Below are 24,042 nucleotides of genomic sequence, written 5' to 3' on the forward strand. Positions count from 1 at the left end.
TGTGGGGTAGGACTCACTGGAGATATCATTGTGGGGTAGGACTCACTGGAGATGTCAGTGTGGCGTAGGACTTACTGGAGATGTCAGTGTGGCGTAGGACTCACTGGAGATTTCAGTGTGGGGTAGGACTCACTGGAGATATCATTGTGGGGTAGGACTCACTGGAGATGTCAGTGTGGCGTAGGACTTACTGGAGATGTCAGTGTGGCGTAGGACTGACTGGAGATATCAGTGTGGCGTAGGACTCACTGGGGATATCAGTGTGGCGTAGGACTCACTGGAGATGTCAGTGTGGCGTAGGACTCACTGGAGATATCAGTGTGGCGTAGGATTCACTGGAGATGTCAGTGTGGCGTAGGACTCACTGGAGATTTCAGTGTGGGGTAGGACTCACTGGAGATATCAGTGTGGCGTTGCACTCACTGGAGATGTCAGTGTGGCGTAGGACACTGGGGATATCAGTGTGGCGTAGGACTCACTGGGGATGTCAGTGTGGCGTAGGACTCACAGGAGATTTCAGTGTGGCGTAGGACTCACTGGGGATATCAGTGTGGCGTAGGACTCACTGGAGATATCAGTGTGGGGTAGGACTCACTGGAGATATCAGTGTGGCGTAGGACTCACTGGGGATGTCAGTGTGGCGTAGGACTCACTGGAGATTTCAGTGTGGCGTAGGACTCACTGGGGATATCAGTGTGGCGTAGGACTCACTGGGGATGTCAGTGTGGCGTAGGACTCACTGGAGATGTCAGTGTGGCGTAGGACTCACTGGAGATGACAGTGTGGCGTAGGACTCACTGGAGATGTCAGTGTGGCGTAGGACGCACTGGAGATATCAGTGTGGCGTAGGACTCACAGGAGATATCAGTGTGGGGTAGGACTCAAGGGAGATGTTAGTGTGGCGTAGGACTCACTGGAGATATCAGTGTGGCGTAGGACTCACTGGAGATGTCAGTGTGGCGTAGGACTCAGTGGAGATATCAGTGTGGGGTAGGACTCACTGGAGATGTCAGTGTGGCGTAGGACTCACTGGAGATATCAGTGTGGCGTAGGACTCACTGGAGATATCAGTGTGGCGTAGGACTCACTGGAGATATCAGTGTGGCGTAGGACTCACTGGGGATATCAGTGTGGCGTAGGACTCACTGGAGATGTCAGTGTGGCGTAGGACTCACTGGAGATATCAGTGTGGCGTAGGATTCACTGGAGATGTCAGTGTGGCGTAGGACTCACTGGAGATTTCAGTGTGGGGTAGGACTCACTGGAGATATCATTGTGGGGTAGGACTCACTGGAGATGTCAGTGTGGCGTAGGACTTACTGGAGATGTCAGTGTGGCGTAGGACTCACTGGAGATTTCAGTGTGGGGTAGGACTCACTGGAGATATCATTGTGGGGTAGGACTCACTGGAGATGTCAGTGTGGCGTAGGACTTACTGGAGATGTCAGTGTGGCGTAGGACTGACTGGAGATGTCAGTGTGGGGTAGGACTCACTGGAGATGTCAGAGTGGCGTAGGACTCACTGGAGATATCAGTGTGGCGAAGGACTCACTGGGATATCAGTGTGGCGTAGGACTGACTGGAGATGTCAGTGTGGCGTAGGACTCACTGGGGATATCAGTGTGGCGTAGGACTCACTGGAGATATCAGTGTGGGGTAGGACTGACTGGAGATGTCAGTGTGGGGTAGGACTCACTGGAGATGTCAGAGTGGCGTAGGACTCACTGGAGATATCAGTGTGGCGAAGGACTCACTGGGATATCAGTGTGGCGTAGGACTCACTGGGGATATCAGTGTGGCGTAGGACTCACTGGGATATCAGTGTGGCGTAGGACTCACTGGGGATATCAGTGTGGCGTAGGACTCACTGGGATATCAGTGTGGCGTAGGACTCACTGGGGATATCAGTGTGGCGAAGGACTCACTGGGGATATCAGTGTGGCGAAGGACTCACTGGGATATCAGTGTGGCGTAGGACTCACTGGAGATATCAGTGTGGCGAAGGACTCACTGGGATATCAGTGTGGCGTAGGACTGACTGGAGATGTCAGTGTGGCGTAGGACTCACTGGGGATATCAGTGTGGCGTAGGACTCACTGGAGATATCAGTGTGGGGTAGGACTGACTGGAGATGTCAGTGTGGGGTAGGACTCACTGGAGATGTCAGAGTGGCGTAGGACTCACTGGAGATATCAGTGTGGCGAAGGACTCACTGGGATATCAGTGTGGCGTAGGACTCACTGGGGATATCAGTGTGGCGTAGGACTCACTGGGGATGTCAGTGTGGGGTAGGACTCACTGGAGATATCAGTGTGGCGTAGGACTGACTGGAGATGTCAGTGTGGGGTAGGACTCACTGGATATATCAGTGTGGCATAGGACTCACTGGAGATGTCAGTGTGGCGTAGGACTCACTGGAGATATCAGTGTGGCGTAGGACTCACTGGAGATGTCAGTGTGGCGTAGGACTCACTGGAGATGTCAGAGTGGCGTAGGACTCACTGGAGATATCAGTGTGGCGAAGGACTCACTGGGATATCAGTGTGGCGCAGGACTGACTGGAGATGTCAGCGTGGCGTAGGACTCACTGGAGATGTCAGTGTGGGGTAGGACTGACTGGAGATGTCAGTGTGGCGTAGGACTGACTGGATATATCAGTGTGGCGTACGACTCACTGGAGATGTCAGCGTGGCGTAGGACTCACTGGAGATATCAGTGTGGGGTAGGACTCACTGGAGATATCAGTGTGGCGTAGGACTGACTGGAGATGTCAGTGTGGGGTAGGACTCACTGGAGATGTCAGAGTGGCGTAGGACTCACTGGAGATATCAGTGTGGCGAAGGACTCACTGGGATATCAGTGTGGCGCAGGACTGACTGGAGATGTCAGCGTGGCGTAGGACTGACTGGAGATGTCAGTGTGGGGTAGGACTCACTGGGGATATCAGTGTGGCGTAGGACTCACTGGAGATGTCAGTGTGGGGTAGGACTGACTGGAGATGTCAGTGTGGCGTAGGACTCACTGGAGATGTCAGTGTGGCGTAGGACTCACTGGAGATATCAGTGTGGGGTAGGACTCACTGGAGATATCAGTGTGGCGTAGGACTCACTGGGGATATCAGTGTGGGGTAGGACTCACTGGAGATGTCAGTGTGGCGTAGGACTCACTGGAGATATCAGTGTGGCGTAGGACTCACTGGGGATATCAGTGTGGGGTAGGACTCACTGGAGATGTCAGTGTGACGTAGGACTCAGTGGGGATATCAGTGTGACGTAGGACTCACTGGGGATATCAGTTTGGGGTAGGACTCACTGGAGATATCAGTGTGGCGTAGGACTCACTGGAGATATCAGTGTGGGGTAGGACTCACTGGAGATGTCAGTGTGGGGTAGGACTGACTGGAGATGTCAGTGTGGCGTAGGACTCACTGGAGATGTCAGTGTGGCATAGGACTCACTGGGGATATCAGTGTGGCGTAGGACTCACTGGCGATGTCAGTGTGGCGTAGGACTCACTGGAGATATCAGTGTGGCGTAGGACTCACTGGAGATATCAGTGTGGGGTAGGACTCACTGGAGATATCAGTGTGGCGTAGGACTCACTGGGGATATCAGTGTGGGGTAGGACTCACTGGAGATGTCAGTGTGGCGTAGGACTCACTGGAGATATCAGTGTGGCGTAGGACTCACTGGGGATATCAGTGTGGGGTAGGACTCACTGGAGATGTCAGTGTGACGTAGGACTCAGTGGGGATATCAGTGTGACGTAGGACTCACTGGGGATATCAGTTTGGGGTAGGACTCACTGGAGATATCAGTGTGGCGTAGGACTCACTGGAGATATCAGTGTGGGGTAGGACTCACTGGAGATATCAGTGTGGCGTAGGACTCACTGGGGATATCAGTGTGGGGTAGGACTCACTGGAGATGTCTGTGTGGCGTAGGACTCACTGGAGATATCAGTGTGGGGTAGGACTCACTGGAGATGTCAGTGTGGCGTAGGACTCACTGGAGATGTCAGTGTGGCGTAGGACTCACTGGAGATATCAGTGTGGCGTAGGACTCACTGGAGATATCAGTGTGGGGTAGGACTCACGGGAGATGTTAGTGTGGCGTAGGACTCACTGGAGATATCAGTGTGGCGTAGGACTCACTGGAGATGTCAGTGTGGCGTAGGACTCACTGGAGATATCAGTGTGGGGTAGGACTCACTGGAGATGTCAGTGTGGCGTAGGACTCACTGGAGATATCAGTGTGGCGTAGGACTCACTGGAGATATCAGTGTGGCGTAGGACTCACTGGAGATATCAGTGTGGCGTAGGACTCACTTGGGATATCAGTGTGGCGTAGGACTCACTGGAGATGTCAGTGTGGCGTAGGACTCACTGGAGATATCAGTGTGGCGTAGGACTCACTGGAGATGTCAGTGTGACGTAGGACTCACTGGAGATTTCAGTGTGGGGTAGGACTCACTGGAGATATCATTGTGGGTTAGGACTCACTGGAGATGTCAGTGTGGCGTAGGACTTACTGGAGATGTCAGTGTGGCGTAGGACTCACTGGAGATTTCAGTGTGGGGTAGGACTCACTGGAGATATCATTGTGGGGTAGGACTCACTGGAGATGTCAGTGTGGCGTAGGACTCACTGGAGATGTCAGTGTGGCGTAGGACTCACTGGAGATGTCAGTGTGGGGTAGGACTCACTGGAGATGTCAGAGTGGCGTAGGACTCACTGGAGATATCAGTGTGGCGTAGGACTCACTGGAGATATCAGTGTGGCGAAGGACTCACTGGAGATATCAGTGTGGCGTAGGGCTCACTGGAGATATCAGTGTGGCGTAGGACTCACTGGAGATATCAGTGTGGCGTAGGGCTCACTGGAGATATCAGTGTGGCGTAGGACTCACTGGGGATATCAGTGTGGCGTAGGACTCACTGGGGATATCAGTGTGGCGTAGGACTCACTGGAGATATCAGTGTGGCGTAGGACTCACTGGAGATATCAGTGTGGCGTAGGGCTCACTGGAGATATCAGTGTGGCGTAGGACTCACTGGGGATATCAGTGTGGCGTAGGACTCACTGGGGATATCAGTGTGGCGTAGGGCTCACTGGGGATATCAGTGTGGCGTAGGACTCACTGGACATATCAGTGTGGCGTAGGACTCACTGGGGATGTCAGTGTGGCGTAGGACTCACTGGAGATATCAGTGTGGCGTAGGACTCACTGGAGATATCAGTGTGGCGTTGCACTCACTGGAGATGTCAGTGTGGCGTAGGACACTGGGGATATCAGTGTGGCGTAGGACTCACTGGGGATGTCAGTGTGGCGTAGGACTCACAGGAGATTTCAGTGTGGCGTAGGACTCACTGGGGATATCAGTGTGGCGTAGGACTCACTGGAGATATCAGAGTGGGGTAGGACTCACTGGAGATATCAGTGTGGCGTAGGACTCACTGGGGATGTCAGTGTGGCGTAGGACTCACTGGAGATTTCAGTGTGGCGTAGGACTCACTGGGGATATCAGTGTGGCGTAGGACTCACTGGGGATGTCAGTGTGGCGTAGGACTCACTGGAGATGTCAGTGTGGCGTAGGACTCACTGGAGATGTCAGTGTGGCGTAGGACTCACTGGAGATGTCAGTGTGGCGTAGGACTCACTGGAGATATCAGTGTGGCGTAGGACTCACTGGAGATATCAGTGTGGGGTAGGACTCACGGGAGATGTTAGTGTGGCGTAGGACTCACTGGAGATATCAGTGTGGCGTAGGACTCACTGGAGATGTCAGTGTGGCGTAGGACTCACTGGAGATATCAGTGTGGGGTAGGACTCACTGGAGATGTCAGTGTGGCGTAGTACTCACTGGAGATATCAGTGTGGCGTAGGACTCACTGGAGATATCAGTGTGGCGTAGGACTCACTGGAGATATCAGTGTGGCGTAGGACTCACTGGGGATATCAGTGTGGCGTAGGACTCACTGGAGATGTCAGTGTGGCGTAGGACTCACTGGAGATATCAGTGTGGCGTAGGATTCACTGGAGATGTCAGTGTGGCGTAGGACTCACTGGAGATTTCAGTGTGGGGTAGGACTCACTGGAGATATCATTGTGGGGTAGGACTTCACTGGAGATGTCAGTGTGGCGTAGGACTTACTGGAGATGTCAGTGTGGCGTAGGACTCACTGGAGATTTCAGTGTGGGGTAGGACTCACTGGAGATATCATTGTGGGGTAGGACTCACTGGAGATGTCAGTGTGGCGTAGGACTTACTGGAGATGTCAGTGTGGCGTAGGACTGACTGGAGATGTCAGTGTGGGGTAGGACTCACTGGAGATGTCAGAGTGGCGTAGAACCCACTGGAGATATCAGTGTGGCGTAGGACTCACTGGAGATATCAGTGTGGCGTAGGACTCACTGGAGATATCAGTGTGGCGAAGGACTCAATGGAGATATCAGTGTGGCGCAGGACTCACTGGAGATATCAGTGTGGGGTAGGACTCACTGGAGATGTCAGTGTGGCGTAGGACTCACTGGAGATATCAGTGTGGCGTAGGACTCACTGGAGATGTCAGTGTGGCGTAGGACTCACTGGAGATATCAGTGTGGCGTAGGACTCACTGGGGATATCAGTGTGGGGTAGGACTCACTGGAGATGTCAGTGTGACGTAGGACTCAGTGGGGATATCAGTGTGACGTAGGATTCACTGGGGATATCAGTTTGGGGTAGGACTCACTGGAGATATCAGTGTGGCGTAGGACTCACTGGAGATATCAGTGTGGGGTAGGACTCACTGGAGATATCAGTGTGGCGTAGGACTCACTGGGGATATCAGTGTGGGGTAGGACTCACTGGAGATGTCTGTGTGGCGTAGGACTCACTGGAGATATCAGTGTGGGGTAGGACTCACTGGGGATGTCAGTGTGGGGTAGGACTCACTGGAGATGTCAGTGTGGCGTAGGACTCACTGGGGATATCAGTGTGGCGTAGGACTCACTGGAGATGTCATTGTGGCGTAGGACTCACTGGAGATGTCAGTTTGGGGTAGGACTCACTGGGGATATCAGTGTGGCGTAGGACTCACTGGAGATGTCATTGTGGCGTAGGACTCACTGGGGATATCAGTGTGGCGTAGGACTCACTGGAGATGTCAGTGTGGCGTAGGACTCACTGGGGATGTCAGTGTGGCGTAGGACTCACTGGAGATGTCAGTGTGGCGTAGGACTCACTGGAGATGTCAGTGTGGCGTAGGACTCACTGGAGATATCAGTGTGGCGTAGGACTCACTGGAGATGTCAGTGTGGCGTAGGACTCACTGGAGATGTCAGTGTGGGGTAGGACTCACTGGAGATGTCAGTGTGGCGTAGGACTCACTGGAGATATCAGTGTGGCGTAGGAATCGCTGGGGATGTCAGTGTGGCGTAGGACTCACTGGAGATATCAGTGTGGCGTAGGACTCACTGGAGATGTCAGTGTGGCGTAGGACTCACTGGAGATATCAGTGTGGCGTAGGACTCACTGGAGATATCACTCTGGCGTAGGACTCACTGGGGATATCAGTGTGGCGTAGGACTCACTGGGGATATCAGTGTGGCGTAGGACTCACTGGGGATATCAGTGTGGCGTAGGACTCACTGGAGATATCAGTGTGGCGTAGGACTCACTGGAGATGTCAGTGTGGCGTAGGACTCACTGGAGATGTCAGTGTGGCGTAGGACTCACTGGAGATATCACTGTGGCGTAGGACTCACTGGGGATATCAGTGTGGCGTAGGACTCACTGGGGATATCAGTGTGGCGTAGGACTCACTGGAGATATCAGTGTGGCGTAGGACTCACTGGAGATGTCAGTGTGGGGTAGGACTCACTGGAGAAGTCAGTGTGGCCTAGGACTCACTGGGGATATCAGTGTGGGGTAGGGCTCACTGGGGATATCAGTGTGGCGTAGGACTCACTGGGGATATCAGTGTGGCGTAGGGCTCACTGGGGATATCAGTGTGGCGTAGGACTCACTGGGGATATCAGTGTGGCGTAGGGCTCACTGGGGATATCAGTGTGGCGTAGGACTCACTGGAGATATCAGTGTGGCGTAGGACTCACTGGAGATATCAGTGTGGCGTAGGACTCACTGGGGATATCAGTGTGGCGTAGGACTCACTGGAGATGTCAGTGTGGCGTAGGACTCACTGGGGATATCAGTGTGGCGTAGGACTCACTGGGGATGTCAGTGTGGCGTAGGACTCACTGGAGATTTCAGTGTGGCATAGGACTCACTGTGGATATCAGTGTGGCGTAGGACTCACTGGAGATATCAGTGTGGGGTAGGACTCACTGGAGATATCAGTGTGGCGTAGGACTCACTGGGGATGTCAGTGTGGCGTAGGACTCACTGGAGATTTCAGTGTGGCGTAGGACTCACTGGGGATATCAGTGTGGCGTAGGACTCACTGGAGATATCAGTGTGGCGTAGGACTCACTGGAGATGTCAGTGTGGCGTAGGACTCACTGGAGATGTCAGTGTGGCGTAGGACTCACTGGAGATATCAGTGTGGCGTAGGACTCACTGGAGATATCAGTGTGGGGTAGGACTCACTGGAGATGTCAGTGTGGCGTAGGACTCACTGGAGATTTCAGTGTGGGGTAGGACTCACTGGAGATATCATTGTGGGGTAGGTCTCACTGGAGATGTCAGTGTGGCGTAGGACTTACTGGAGATGTCAGTGTGGCGTAGGACTCACTGGAGATTTCAGTGTGGGGTAGGACTCACTGGAGATATCATTGTGGGGTAGGACTCACTGGAGATGTCAGTGTGGCGTAGGACTTACTGGAGATGTCAGTGTGGCGTAGGACTCACTGGAGATGTCAGTGTGGGGTAGGACTCACTGGAGATGTCAGAGTGGCATAGGACCCACTGGAGATATCAGTGTGGCGTAGGACTCACTGGAGATATCAGTGTGGTGTAGGACTCACTGGGGATGTCAGTGTGGCGTAGGACTCACTGGAGATATCAGTGTGGTGTAGGACTCACTGGAGATGTCAGTGTGGCGTAGGACTCACTGGAGATGTCAGTGTGGGGTAGGACTCACTGGAGATGTCAGAGTGGCGTAGGACTCACTGGAGATATCAGTGTGGTGTAGGACTCACTGGAGATGTCAGTGTGGCGTAGGACTCAATGGAGATGTCAGTGTGGGGTAGGACTCACTGGAGATGTCAGAGTGGCGTAGGACCCACTGGAGATATCAGTGTGGCGTAGGACTCACTGGAGATGTCAGTGTGGCGTAGGACTCACTGGAGATATTAGTGTGGCGTAGGACCCACTGGAGATATCAGTGTGACGTAGGACTCACTGGCGATATCAGTGTGGGGTAGGACTCACTGGAGATATCAGTGTGGGGTAGGACTCACTGGGGATATCAGTGTGGCGTAGGACTCACTGGGGATATCAGTGTGGGGTAGGACTCACTGGAGATGTCTGTGTGGCGTAGGACTCACTGGAGATATCAGTGTGGGGTAGGACTCACTGGGGATGTCAGTGTGGGGTAGGACTCACTGGAGATGTCAGTGTGGCGTAGGACTCACTGGGGATATCAGTGTGGCGTAGGACTCACTGGGGATGTCATTTTGGCGTAGGACTCACTGGAGATATCAGTGTGGGGTAGGACTCACTGGGGATGTCAGTGTGGGGTAGGACTCACTGGAGATGTCAGTGTGGCGTAGGACTCACTGGGGATATCAGTGTGGCGTAGGACTCACTGGAGATGTCAGCGTGGCGTAGGACTCACTGGGGATATCAGCGTGGCGTAGGACTCACTGGAGATTTCAGTGTGGCATAGGACTCACTGGAGATTTCAGTGTGGCATAGGACTCACTGGAGATATCAGTGTGGGGTAGGACTCACTGGAGATGTCAGTGTGGCGTAGGACTCACTGGAGATATCAGTGTGGCGTAGGACTCACTGGAGATATCAGTGTGGCATAGGACTCACTGGGGATATCAGTGTGGCGTAGGACTCACTGGAGATGTCAGTGTGGCGTAGGACTCACTGGAGATATCAGTGTGGCGTAGGACTCACTGGAGATATCAGTGTGGGGTAGGACTCACTGGATATATCAGTGTGGGGTAGGACTCACTGGAGATGTCAGTGTGGCGTAGGACTCACTGGAGATTTCAGTGTGGGGTAGGACTCACTGGAGATATCATTGTGGGGTAGGACTCACTGGAGATGTCAGTGTGGCGTAGGACTTACTGGAGATGTCAGTTGTGCGTAGGACTCACTGGAGATTTCAATGTGGGGTAGGACTCACTGGAGATATCATTGTGGGGTAGGACTCACTGGAGATGTCAGTGTGGCGTAGGACTTACTGGAGATGTCAGTGTGGCGTAGGACTCACTGGAGATGTCAGTGTGGGGTAGGACTCACTGGAGTTGTCAGAGTGGCGTAGGACTCACTGGAGATATCAGTGTGGCGTAGGACTTACTGGAGATATCAGTGTGGCGAAGGACTCAATGGAGATATCAGTGTGGCGTAGGACTCACTGGGGATGTCAGTGTGGCGTAGGACTCACTGGAGATATCAGTGTGGCGTAGGACTTACTGGGGATATCAGTGTGGGGTAGGACTCACTGGAGATATCAGTGTGGCGTAGGACTCACTGGAGATTTCAGTGTGGCGCAGGACTCACTGGAGATATCAGTGTGGGGTAGGACTCACTGGAGATGTCAGTGTGGCGTAGGACTCACTGGAGATATCAGTGTGGGGTAGGACTCACTGGAGATGTCAGTGTGGCGTAGGACTCACTGGAGATATCAGTGTGGCGTAGGGCTCACTGGAGATATCAGTGTGGCGTAGGACTCACTGGGGATATCAGTGTGGCGTAGGACTCACTGGGGATATCAGTGTGGCGTAGGACTCACTGGAGATATCAGTGTGGCGTAGGACTCACTGGAGATATCAGTGTGGCGTAGGGCTCACTGGAGATATCAGTGTGGCGTAGGACTCACTGGGGATATCAGTGTGGCGTAGGACTCACTGGGGATATCAGTGTGGCGTAGGGCTCACTGGGGATATCAGTGTGGCGTAGGACTCACTGGACATATCAGTGTGGCGTAGGACTCACTGGGGATGTCAGTGTGGCGTAGGACTCACTGGAGATATCAGTGTGGCGTAGGACTCACTGGAGATATCAGTGTGGCGTTGCACTCACTGGAGATGTCAGTGTGGCGTAGGACACTGGGGATATCAGTGTGGCGTAGGACTCACTGGGGATGTCAGTGTGGCGTAGGACTCACAGGAGATTTCAGTGTTGCGTAGGACTCACTGGGGATATCAGTGTGGCGTAGGACTCACTGGAGATATCAGAGTGGGGTAGGACTCACTGGAGATATCAGTGTGGCGTAGGACTCACTGGGGATGTCAGTGTGGCGTAGGACTCACTGGAGATTTCAGTGTGGCGTAGGACTCACTGGGGATATCAGTGTGGCGTAGGACTCACTGGGGATGTCAGTGTGGCGTAGGACTCACTGGAGATGTCAGTGTGGCGTAGGACTCACTGGAGATGTCAGTGTGGCGTAGGACTCACTGGAGATATCAGTGTGGCGTAGGACTCACTGGAGATATCAGTGTGGGGTAGGACTCACGGGAGATGTTAGTGTGGCGTAGGACTCACTGGAGATATCAGTGTGGCGTAGGACTCACTGGAGATGTCAGTGTGGCGTAGGACTCACTGGAGATATCAGTGTGGGGTAGGACTCACTGGAGATGTCAGTGTGGCGTAGGACTCACTGGAGATATCAGTGTGGCGTAGGACTCACTGGAGATATCAGTGTGGCGTAGGACTCACTGGAGATATCAGTGTGGCGTAGGACTCACTGGGGATATCAGTGTGGCGTAGGACTCACTGGAGATGTCAGTGTGGCGTAGGACTCACTGGAGATATCAGTGTGGCGTAGGATTCACTGGAGATGTCAGTGTGGCGTAGGACTCACTGGAGATTTCAGTGTGGGGTAGGACTCACTGGAGATATCATTGTGGGGTAGGACTTCACTGGAGATGTCAGTGTGGCGTAGGACTTACTGGAGATGTCAGTGTGGCGTAGGACTCACTGGAGATTTCAGTGTGGGGTAGGACTCACTGGAGATATCATTGTGGGGTAGGACTCACTGGAGATGTCAGTGTGGCGTAGGACTTACTGGAGATGTCAGTGTGGCGTAGGACTGACTGGAGATGTCAGTGTGGGGTAGGACTCACTGGAGATGTCAGAGTGGCGTAGAACCCACTGGAGATATCAGTGTGGCGTAGGACTCACTGGAGATATCAGTGTGGCGTAGGACTCACTGGAGATATCAGTGTGGCGAAGGACTCAATGGAGATATCAGTGTGGCGCAGGACTCACTGGAGATATCAGTGTGGGGTAGGACTCACTGGAGATGTCAGTGTGGCGTAGGACTCACTGGAGATATCAGTGTGGCGTAGGACTCACTGGAGATGTCAGTGTGGCGTAGGACTCACTGGAGATATCAGTGTGGCGTAGGACTCACTGGGGATATCAGTGTGGGGTAGGACTCACTGGAGATGTCAGTGTGACGTAGGACTCAGTGGGGATATCAGTGTGACGTAGGACTCACTGGGGATATCAGTTTGGGGTAGGACTCACTGGAGATATCAGTGTGGCGTAGGACTCACTGGAGATATCAGTGTGGGGTAGGACTCACTGGAGATATCAGTGTGGCGTAGGACTCACTGGGGATATCAGTGTGGGGTTGGACTCACTGGAGATGTCTGTGTGGCGTAGGACTCACTGGAGATATCAGTGTGGGGTAGGACTCACTGGGGATTTCACTGTGGGGTAGGACTCACTGGAGATGTCAGTGTGGCGTAGGACTCACTGGGGATATCAGTGTGGCGTAGGACTCACTGGAGATGTCATTGTGGCGTAGGACTCACTGGAGATGTCAGTTTGGGGTAGGACTCACTGGGGATATCAGTGTGGCGTAGGACTCACTGGAGATGTCATTGTGGCGTAGGACTCACTGGGGATATCAGTGTGGCGTAGGACTCACTGGAGATGTCAGTGTGGCGTAGGACTCACTGGGGATGTCAGTGTGGCGTAGGACTCACTGGAGATGTCAGTGTGGCGTAGGACTCACTGGAGATGTCAGTGTGGCGTAGGACTCACTGGAGATATCAGTGTGGCGTAGGACTCACTGGAGATGTCAGTGTGGCGTAGGACTCACTGGAGATGTCAGTGTGGGGTAGGACTCACTGGAGATGTCAGTGTGGCGTAGGACTCACTGGAGATATCAGTGTGGCGTAGGAATCGCTGGGGATGTCAGTGTGGCGTAGGACTCACTGGAGATATCAGTGTGGCGTAGGACTCACTGGAGATGTCAGTGTGGCGTAGGACTCACTGGAAATATCAGTGTGGCGTAGGACTCACTGGAGATATCACTCTGGCGTAGGACTCACTGGGGATATCAGTGTGGCGTAGGACTCACTGGGGATATCAGTGTGGCGTAGGACTCACTGGGGATATCAGTGTGGCGTAGGACTCACTGGAGATATCAGTGTGGCGTAGGACTCACTGGAGATGTCAGTGTGGCGTAGGACTCACTGGAGATGTCAGTGTGGCGTAGGACTCACTGGAGATATCACTGTGGCATAGGACTCACTGGGGATATCAGTGTGGCGTAGGACTCACTGGGGATATCAGTGTGGCGTAGGACTCACTGGAGATATCAGTGTGGCGTAGGACTCACTGGAGATGTCAGTGTGGGGTAGGACTCACTGGAGAAGTCAGTGTGGCCTAGGACTCACTGGGGATGTCAGTGTGGGGTAGGGCTCACTGGGGATATCAGTGTGGCGTAGGACTCACTGGGGATATCAGTGTGGCGTAGGGCTCACTGGGGATATCAGTGTGGCGTAGGACTCACTGGGGATATCAGTGTGGCGTAGGGCTCACTGGGGATATCAGTGTGGCGTAGGACTCACTGGAGATATCAGTGTGGCGTAGGACTCACTGGAGATATCAGTGTGGCGTAGGACTCACTGGGGATATCAGTGTGGCGTAGGACTCAGTGGAGATGTCAGTGTGGCGTAGGACTCACTGGGGATATCAGTGTGGCGTAGGACTCACTGGGGATGTCAGTGTGGCGTAGGACTCACTGGAGATTTCAGTGTGGCATAGGACTCACTGTGGATATCAGTGTGGCGTAGGACTCACTGGAGATATCAGTGTGGGGTAGGACTCACTGGAGATATCAGTGTGGCGTAGGACTCACTGGAGATGTCAGTGTGGCGTAGGACTCACTGGAGATATTAGTGTGGCGTAGGACCCACTGGAGATATCAGTGTGACGTAGGACTCACTGGCGATATCAGTGTGGGGTAGGACTCACTGGAGATATCAGTGTGGGGTAGGACTCACTGGGGATATCAGTGTGGCGTAGGACTCACTGGGGATATCAGTGTGGGGTAGGACTCACTGGAGATGTCTGTGTGGCGTAGGACTCACTGGAGATATCAGTGTGGGGTAGGACTCACTGGGGATGTCAGTGTGGGGTAGGACTCACTGGAGATGTCAGTGTGGCGTAGGACTCACTGGGGATATCAGTGTGGCGTAGGACTCACTGGGGATGTCATTTTGGCGTAGGACTCACTGGAGATATCAGTGTGGGGTAGGACTCACTGGGGATGTCAGTGTGGGGTAGGACTCACTGGAGATGTCAGTGTGGCGTAGGACTCACTGGGGATATCAGTGTGGCGTAGGACTCACTGGAGATGTCAGCGTGGCGTAGGACTCACTGGGGATATCAGCGTGGCGTAGGACTCACTGGAGATTTCAGTGTGGCATAGGACTCAGTGGAGATTTCAGTGTGGCATAGGACTCACTGGAGATATCAGTGTGGGGTAGGACTCACTGGGGATGTCAGTGTGGGGTAGGACTCACTGGAGATGTCAGTGTGGCGTAGGACTCACTGGGGATATCAGTGTGGCGTAGGACTCACTGGAGATGTCAGCGTGGCGTAGGACTCACTGGGGATATCAGCGTGGCGTAGGACTCACTGGAGATTTCAGTGTGGCATAGGACTCACTGGAGATTTCAGTCTGGCATAGGACTCACTGGAGATATCAGTGTGGCGTAAGACTCACTGGAGATTTCAGTGTGGCGTAGGACTCACTGGAGATATCAGTGTGGCGTAGGAGTCACTGGGGATATCAGTGTGGCGTAGGACTCACTGGAGATATCAGTGTGGCGTAAGACTCACTGGAGAAGTCAGTGTGGCGTAGGACTCACTGGAGATGTCAGTGTGGCGTAGGACTCACTGGAGATGTCAGTGTCGCGTAGGACTCACTGGAGATATCAGTGTGGCGTAGGACTCACTGGAGATATCAGTGTGGGGTAGGACTCACTGGAGATGTCAGTGTGGCGTAGGACTCACTGGAGATATCAGTGTGGCGTAGGACTCACTGGAGATGTCAGTGTGGCGTAGGACTCACTGGAGATATCAGTGTGGGGTAGGACTCACTGGAGATGTCAGTGTGGCGTAGGACTCACTGGAGATATCAGTGTGGCGTAGGACTCACTGGAGATATCAGTGTGGCATAGGACTCACTGGGGATATCAGTGTGGCGTAGGACTCACTGGAGATGTCAGTGTGGCGTAGGACTCACTGGAGATATCAGTGTGGCGTAGGACTCACTGGAGATATCAGTGTGGGGTAGGACTCACTGGATATATCAGTGTGGGGTAGGACTCACTGGAGATGTCAGTGTGGCGTAGGACTCACTGGAGATTTCAGTGTGGGGTAGGACTCACTGGAGATATCATTGTGGGGTAGGACTCACTGGAGATGTCAGTGTGGCGTAGGACTTACTGGAGATGTCAGTTGTGCGTAGGACTCACTGGAGATTTCAGTGTGGGGTAGGACTCACTGGAGATATCATTGTGGGGTAGGACTCACTGGAGATGTCAGTGTGGCGTAGGACTTACTGGAGATGTCAGTGTGGCGTAGGACTCACTGGAGATGTCAGTGTGGGGTAGGACTCACTGGAGATGTCAGAGTGGCGTAGGACTCACTGGAGATATCAGTGTGGCGTAGGACTTACTGGAGATATCAGTGTGGCGAAGGACTCAATGGAGATATCAGTGTGGCGTAAGACTCACTGGGGATGTCAGTGTGGCGTAGGACTCACTGGAGATATCAGTGTGGCGTAGGACTTACTGGGGATATCAGTGTGGGGTAGGACTCACTGGAGATATCAGTGTGGCGTAGGACTCACTGGAGATTTCAGTGTGGCGCAGGACTCACTGGAGATATCAGTGTGGGGTAGGACTCACTGGAGATGTCAGTGTGGCGTAGGACTCACTGGAGATATCAGTGTGGGGTAGGACTCACTGGAGATGTCAGTGTGGCGTAGGACTCACTGGAGATATCAGTGTGGCGTAGGGCTCACTGGAGATATCAGTGTGGCGTAGGACTCACTGGGGATATCAGTGTTGCGTAGGACTCACTGGGGATATCAGTGTGGCGTAGGACTCACTGGAGATATCAGTGTGGCGTAGGACTCACTGGAGATATCAGTGTGGCGTAGGGCTCACTGGAGATATCAGTGTGGCGTAGGACTCACTGGGGATATCAGTGTGGCGTAGGACTCACTGGGGATATCAGTGTGGCGTAGGGCTCACTGGGGATATCAGTGTGGCGTAGGACTCACTGGACATATCAGTGTGGCGTAGGACTCACTGGGGATGTCAGTGTGGCGTAGGACTCACTGGAGATATCAGTGTGGCGTAGGACTCACTGGAGATATCAGTGTGGCGTTGCACTCACTGGAGATGTCAGTGTGGCGTAGGACACTGGGGATATCAGTGTGGCGTAGGACTCACTGGGGATGTCAGTGTGGCGTAGGACTCACAGGAGATTTCAGTGTGGCGTAGGACTCACTGGGGATATCAGTGTGGCGTAGGACTCACTGGAGATATCAGAGTGGGGTAGGACTCACTGGAGATATCAGTGTGGCGTAGGACTCACTGGGGATGTCAGTGTGGCGTAGGACTCACTGGAGATTTCAGTGTGGCGTAGGACTCACTGGGGATATCAGTGTGGCGTAGGACTCACTGGGGATGTCAGTGTGGCGTAGGACTCACTGGAGATGTCAGTGTGGCGTAGGACTCACTGGAGATGTCAGTGTGGCGTAGGACTCACTGGAGATGTCAGTGTGGCGTAGGACTCACTGGAGATATCAGTGTGGCGTAGGACTCACTGGAGATATCAGTGTGGGGTAGGACTCACGGGAGATGTTAGTGTGGCGTAGGACTCACTGGAGATATCAGTGTGGCGTAGGACTCACTGGAGATGTCAGTGTGGCGTAGGACTCACTGGAGATATCAGTGTGGGGTAGGACTCACTGGAGATGTCAGTGTGGCGTAGGACTCACTGGAGATATCAGTGTGGCGTAGGACTCACTGGAGATATCAGTGTGGCGTAGGACTCACTGGAAATATCAGTGTGGCGTAGGACTCACTGGGGATATCAGTGTGGCGTAGGACTCACTGGAGATGTCAGTGTGGCGTAGGACTCACTGGAGATATCAGTGTGGCGTAGGATTCACTGGAGATGTCAGTGTGGCGTAGGACTCACTGGAGATTTCAGTGTGGGGTAGGACTCACTGGAGATATCATTGTGGGGTAGGACTTCACTGGAGATGTCAGTGTGGCGTAGGACTTACTGCAGATGTCAGTGTGGCGTAGGACTCACTGGAGATTTCAGTGTGGGGTAGGACTCACTGGAGATATCATTGTGGGGTAGGACTCACTGGAGATGTCAGTGTGGCGTAGGACCTACTGGAGATGTCAGTGTGGCGTAGGACTGACTGGAGATGTCAGTGTGGGGTAGGACTCACTGGAGATGTCAGAGTGGCGTAGAACCCACTGGAGATATCAGTGTGGCGTAGGACTCACTGGAGATATCAGTGTGGCGTAGGACTCACTGGAGATATCAGTGTGGCGAAGGACTCAATGGAGATATCAGTGTGGCGCAGGACTCACTGGAGATATCAGTGTGGGGTAGGACTCACTGGAGATGTCAGTGTGGCGTAGGACTCACTGGAGATATCAGTGTGGCGTAGGACTCACTGGAGATGTCAGTGTGGCGTAGGACTCACTGGAGATATCAGTGTGGCGTAGGACTCACTGGGGATATCAGTGTGGGGTAGGACTCACTGGAGATGTCAGTGTGACGTAGGACTCAGTGGGGATATCAGTGTGACGTAGGACTCACTGGGGATATCAGTTTGGGGTAGGACTCACTGGAGATATCAGTGTGGCGTAGGACTCACTGGAGATATCAGTGTGGGGTAGGACTCACTGGAGATATCAGTGTGGCGTAGGACTCACTGGGGATATCAGTGTGGGGTAGGACTCACTGGAGATGTCTGTGTGGCGTAGGACTCACTGGAGATATCAGTGTGGGGTAGGACTCACTGGGGATGTCAGTGTGGGGTAGGACTCACTGGAGATGTCAGTGTGGCGTAGGACTCACTGGGGATATCAGTGTGGCGTAGGACTCACTGGAGATGTCATTGTGGCGTAGGACTCACTGGAGATGTCAGTTTGGGGTAGGACTCACTGGGGATATCAGTGTGGCGTAGGACTCACTGGAGATGTCATTGTGGCGTAGGACTCACTGGGGATATCAGTGTGGCGTAGGACTCACTGGAGATGTCAGTGTGGCGTAGGACTCACTGGGGATGTCAGTGTGGCGTAGGACTCACTGGAGATGTCAGTGTGGCGTAGGACTCACTGGAGATGTCAGTGCGGCGTAGGACTCACTGGAGATATCAGTGTGGCGTAGGACTCACTGGAGATGTCAGTGTGGCGTAGGACTCACTGGAGATGTCAGTGTGGGGTAGGACTCACTGGAGATGTCAGTGTGGCGTAGGACTCACTGGAGATATCAGTGTGGCGTAGGAATCGCTGGGGATGTCAGTGTGGCGTAGGACTCACTGGAGATATCAGTGTGGCGTAGGACTCACTGGAGATGTCAGTGTGGCGTAGGACTCACTGGAGATATCAGTGTGGCGTAGGACTCACTGGAGATATCACTCTGGCGTAGGACTCACTGGGGATATCAGTGTGGCGTAGGACTCACTGGGGATATCAGTGTGGCGTAGGACTCACTGGGGATATCAGTGTGGCGTAGGACTCACTGGAGATATCAGTGTGGCGTAGGACTCACTGGAGATGTCAGTGTGGCGTAGGACTCACTGGAGATGTCAGTGTGGCGTAGGACTCACTGGAGATATCACTGTGGCGTAGGACTCACTGGGGATATCAGTGTGGCGTAGGACTCACTGGGGATATCAGTGTGGCGTAGGACTCACTGGAGATATCAGTGTGGCGTAGGACTCACTGGAGATGTCAGTGTGGGGTAGGACTCACTGGAGAAGTCAGTGTGGCCTAGGACTCACTGGGGATATCAGTGTGGGGTAGGGCTCACTGGGGATATCAGTGTGGCGTAGGACTCACTGGGGATATCAGTGTGGCGTAGGGCTCACTGGGGATATCAGTGTGGCGTAAGACTCACTGGGGATATCAGTGTGGCGTAGGGCTCACTGGGGATATCAGTGTGGCGTAGGACTCACTGGAGATATCAGTGTGGCGTAGGACTCACTGGAGATATCAGTGTGGCGTAGGACTCACTGGGGATATCAGTGTGGCGTAGGACTCACTGGAGATGTCAGTGTGGCGTAGGACTCACTGGGGATATCAGTGTGGCGTAGGACTCACTGGGGATGTCAGTGTGGCGTAGGACTCACTGGAGATTTCAGTGTGGCATAGGACTCACTGTGGATATCAGTGTGGCGTAGGACTCACTGGAGATATCAGTGTGGGGTAGGACTCACTGGAGATATCAGTGTGGCGTAGGACTCACTGGGGATGTCAGTGTGGCGTAGGACTCACTGGAGATTTCAGTGTGGCGTAGGACTCACTGGGGATATCAGTGTGGCGTAGGACTCACTGGAGATGTCAGTGTGGCGTAGGACTCACTGGAGATGTCAGTGTGGCGTAGGACTCACTGGAGATGTCAGTGTGGCGTAGGACTCACTGGAGATATCAGTGTGGCGTAGGACTCACTGGAGATATCAGTGTGGGGTAGGACTCACTGGAGATGTCAGTGTGGCGTAGGACTCACTGGAGATTTCAGTGTGGGGTAGGACTCACTGGAGATATCATTGTGGGGTAGGTCTCACTGGAGATGTCAGTGTGGCGTAGGACTTACTGGAGATGTCAGTGTGGCGTAGGACTCACTGGAGATTTCAGTGTGGGGTAGGACTCACTGGAGATATCATTGTGGGGTAGGACTCACTGGAGATGTCAGTGTGGCGTAGGACTTACTGGAGATGTCAGTGTGGCGTAGGACTCACTGGAGATGTCAGTGTGGGGTAGGACTCACTGGAGATGTCAGAGTGGCATAGGACCCACTGGAGATATCAGTGTGGCGTAGGACTCACTGGAGATATCAGTGTGGTGTACGACTCACTGGGGATGTCAGTGTGGCGTAGGACTCACTGGAGATATCAGTGTGGTGTAGGACTCACTGGAGATGTCAGTGTGGCGTAGGACTCACTGGAGATGTCAGTGTGGGGTAGGACTCACTGGAGATGTCAGAGTGGCGTAGGACTCACTGGAGATATCAGTGTGGTGTAGGACTCACTGGAGATGTCAGTGTGGCGTAGGACTCAATGGAGATGTCAGTGTGGGGTAGGACTCACTGGAGATGTCAGAGTGGCGTAGGACCCACTGGAGATATCAGTGTGGCGTAGGACTCACTGGAGATGTCAGTGTGGCGTAGGACTCACTGGAGATATTAGTGTGGCGTAGGACCCACTGGAGATATCAGTGTGACGTAGGACTCTCTGGCGATATCAGTGTGGGGTAGGACTCACTGGAGATATCAGTGTGGGGTAGGACTCACTGGGGATATCAGTGTGGCGTAGGACTCACTGGGGATATCAGTGTGGGGTAGGACTCACTGGAGATGTCTGTGTGGCGTAGGACTCACTGGAGATATCAGTGTGGGGTAGGACTCACTGGGGATGTCAGTGTGGGGTAGGACTCACTGGAGATGTCAGTGTGGCGTAGGACTCACTGGGGATATCAGTGTGGCGTAGGACTCACTGGAGATGTCAGCGTGGCGTAGGACTCACTGGGGATATCAGCGTGGCGTAGGACTCACTGGAGATTTCAGTGTGGCATAGGACTCACTGGAGATTTCAGTGTGGCATAGGACTCACTGGAGATATCAGTGTGGGGTAGGACTCACTGGGGATGTCAGTGTGGGGTAGGACTCACTGGAGATGTCAGTGTGGCGTAGGACTCACTGGGGATATCAGTGTGGCGTAGGACTCACTGGAGATGTCAGCGTGGCGTAGGACTCACTGGGGATATCAGCGTGGCGTAGGACTCACTGGAGATTTCAGTGTGGCATAGGACTCACTGGAGATTTCAGTCTGGCATTGGACTCACTGGAGATATCAGTGTGGCGTAAGACTCACTGGAGATTTCAGTGTGGCGTAGGACTCACTGGAGATATCAGTGTGGCGTAGGAGTCACTGGGGATATCAGTGTGGCGTAGGACTCACTGGAGATATCAGTGTGGCGTAAGACTCACTGGAGAAGTCAGTGTGGCGTAGGACTCACTGGAGATGTCAGTGTGGCGTAGGACTCACTGGAGATGTCAGTGTCGCGTAGGACTCACTGGAGATATCAGTGTGGCGTAGGACTCACTGGAGATATCAGTGTGGGGTAGGACTCACTGGAGATGTCAGTGTGGCGTAGGACTCACTGGAGATATCAGTGTGGCGTAGGACTCACTGGAGATGTCAGTGTGGCGTAGGACTCACTGGAGATATCAGTGTGGGGTAGGACTCACTGGAGATGTCAGTGTGGCGTAGGACTCACTGGAGATATCAGTGTGGCGTAGGACTCACTGGAGATATCAGTGTGGCATAGGACTCACTGGGGATATCAGTGTGGCGTAGGACTCACTGGAGATGTCAGTGTGGCGTAGGACTCACTGGAGATATCAGTGTGGCGTAGGACTCACTGGAGATATCAGTGTGGGGTAGGACTCACTGGATATATCAGTGTGGGGTAGGACTCACTGGAGATGTCAGTGTGGCGTAGGACTCACTGGAGATTTCAGTGTGGGGTAGGACTCACTGGAGATATCATTGTGGGGTAGGACTCACTGGAGATGTCAGTGTGGCGTAGGACTTACTGGAGATGTCAGTTGTGCGTAGGACTCACTGGAGATTTCAGTGTGGGGTAGGACTCACTGGAGATATCATTGTGGGGTAGGACTCACTGGAGATGTCAGTGTGGCGTAGGACTTACTGGAGATGTCAGTGTGGCGTAGGACTCACTGGAGATGTCAGTGTGGGGTAGGACTCACTGGAGATGTCAGAGTGGCGTAGGACTCACTGGAGATATCAGTGTGGCGTAGGACTTACTGGAGATATCAGTGTGGCGAAGGACTCAATGGAGATATCAGTGTGGCGTAGGACTCACTGGGGATGTCAGTGTGGCGTAGGACTCACTGGAGATATCAGTGTGGCGTAGGACTTACTGGGGATATCAGTGTGGGGTAGGACTCACTGGAGATATCAGTGTGGCGTAGGACTCACTGGAGATTTCAGTGTGGCGCAGGACTCACTGGAGATATCAGTGTGGGGTAGGACTCACTGGAGATGTCAGTGTGGCGTAGGACTCACTGGAGATATCAGTGTGGGGTAGGACTCACTGGAGATGTCAGTGTGGCGTAGGACTCACTGGAGATATCAGTGTTGCGTAGGACTCACTGGGGATATCAGTGTGGGGTAGGACTCACTGGAGATGTCAGTGTGACGTAGGACTCACTGGGGATATCAGTGTGACGTAGGACTCACTGGGGATATCAGTTTGGGGTAGGACTCACTGGAGATATCAGTGTGGCGTAGGACTCACTGGAGATATCAGTGTGGGGTAGGACTCACTGGAGATATCAGTGTGGCGTAGGACTCACTGGGGATATCAGTGTGGGGTAGGACTCACTGGAGATGTCATTGTGGCGTAGGACTCACTGGAGATGTCAGTGTGGCGTAGGACTCACTGGGATATCAGTGTGGCGTAGGACTCACTGGAGATGTCAGTGTGGCGTAGGACTCACTGGGGATATCACTGTGGCGTAGGACTCACTGGAGATGTCAGTGTGGCGAAGGACTCACTGGGGATATCAGTTTGGGGTAGGACTCACTGGGGATATCAGTGTGGCGTAGGACTCACTGGAGATGTCATTGTGGCGTAGGACTCACTGGGGATATCATTGTGGCGTAGGACTCACTGGAGATGTCAGTGTGGCGTACGACTCACTGGGGATGTCAGTGTGGCGTAGGACTCACTGGAGATGTCAGTGTGGCGTAGGACTCACTGGAGATGTCAGTGTGGCGTAGGACTCACTGGAGATATCAGTGTGGCGTAGGACTCACTGGAGATGTCAGTGTGGCGTAGGACTCACTGGAGATGTCAGTGTGGGGTAGGACTCACTGGAGATGTCAGTGTGGCGTAGGACTCACTGGAGATATCAGTGTGGCGTAGGAATCGCTGGGGATGTCAGTGTGGCGTAGGACTCACTGGAGATATCAGTGTGGCGTAGGACTCACTGGAGATATCAGTGTGGCGTAGGACTCACTGGAGATATCAGTGTGGCGTAGGACTCACTGGGGATATCAGTGTGGCGTAGGGCTCACTGGGGATGTCAGTGTGGCGTAGGACTCACTGGACATATCAGTGTGGCGTAGGACTCACTGGGGATGTCAGTGTGGCGTAGGACTCACTGGAGATGTCAGTGTGGCGTAGGACTGACTGGAGATATCAGTGTGGCGTAGGACTCACTGGAGATATCAGTGTGGCGTAGGACTCACTGGGGATGTCAGTGTGGCGTAGAACTCACTGGAGATATCAGTGTGGCGTAGGACTCACTGGAGATATCAGAGTGGCGTAGGACCCA

Source organism: Hemitrygon akajei, chromosome 9, assembly GCF_048418815.1.
Source record: "Hemitrygon akajei chromosome 9, sHemAka1.3, whole genome shotgun sequence".
NCBI lineage: Eukaryota > Metazoa > Chordata > Chondrichthyes > Myliobatiformes > Dasyatidae > Hemitrygon > Hemitrygon akajei.